Source organism: Oncorhynchus clarkii, unplaced genomic scaffold (genome assembly GCF_045791955.1).
Source record: "Oncorhynchus clarkii lewisi isolate Uvic-CL-2024 unplaced genomic scaffold, UVic_Ocla_1.0 unplaced_contig_6217_pilon_pilon, whole genome shotgun sequence".
NCBI classification, from domain to species: domain Eukaryota; kingdom Metazoa; phylum Chordata; class Actinopteri; order Salmoniformes; family Salmonidae; genus Oncorhynchus; species Oncorhynchus clarkii.
This window is the reverse complement of record NW_027258119.1, coordinates 1,264-2,500: the sequence shown is the minus strand read 5'-3', so window position 1 is coordinate 2,500 and position 1,237 is coordinate 1,264.

The window sequence follows — 1,237 nt, the reverse complement described above, 5'->3', positions numbered from 1 at the left end:
TGTTCTCTATGATGAGTTGATGATGCAACCAAACCAGGTGTGTTCTCTATGATGAGTTGTTGATGCAACCAAACCAGGTGTGTTCTCTGTGATGAGTTGATGAAGCAACCAAACCAGGTGTGTTGATGCAACCAAACCAGGTGTGTTCTCTGTGATTTATTGATGCAACCAAACCAGGTGTGTTCTCTGTGATGAGTTGATAATGCAAGCAAACCAGGTGTGTTCTCTGTGATTTATTGATGCAACCAAACCAGGTGTGTTCTCTGTGATGAGTTGATGATGCAACCAAACCAGGTGTGTTCTCTGTGATTTATTGATGCAACCAAACCAGGTGTGTTCTCTATGATGAGTTGATGATGCAACCAAACCAGGTGTGTTCTCTATGATGAGTTGATGATGCAACCAAACCAGGTGTGTTCTCTATGATGAGTTGTTGATGCAACCAAACCAGGTGTGTTCTCTATGATGAGTTGTTGATGCAACCAAACCAGGTGTGTTCTCTATGATGAGTTGATGATGCAACCAAACCAGGTGTGTTCTCTATGATGAGTTGTTGATGCAACCAAACCAGGTGTGTTCTCTATGATGAGTTGTTGATGCAACCAAACCAGGTGTGTTCTCTGTGATGAGTTGATGAAGCAACCAAACCAGGTGTGTTGATGCAACCAAACCAGGTGTGTTCTCTGTGATTTATTGATGCAACCAAACCAGGTGTGTTCTCTGTGATGAGTTGATGATGCAAGCAAACCAGGTGTGTTCTCTGTGATTTATTGATGCAACCAAACCAGGTGTGTTCTCTGTGATGAGTTGATGATGCAACCAAACCAGGTGTGTTCTCTGTGATTTATTGATGCAACCAAACCAGGTGTGTTCTCTATGATGAGTTGATGATGCAACCAAACCAGGTGTGTTCTCTGTGATTTATTGATGCAACCAGGTGTGTTCTCTGTGATGAGTTGTTGATGCAACCAAACCAGGTGTGTTCTCTGTGATGAGTTGTTGATGCAACCAAACCAGGTGTGTTCTCTATGATGAGTTGATGATGCAACCAAACCAGGTGTGTTCTCTATGATGAGTTGTTGATGCAACCAAACCAGGTGTGTTCTCTATGATGAGTTGTTGATGCAACCAAACCAGGTGTGTTCTCTGTAATGAGTTGTGTATGCAACCAAACCAGGTGTGTTCTCTATGATGAGTTGTTGATGCAACCAAACCAGGTGTGTTCTCTATGATGAGT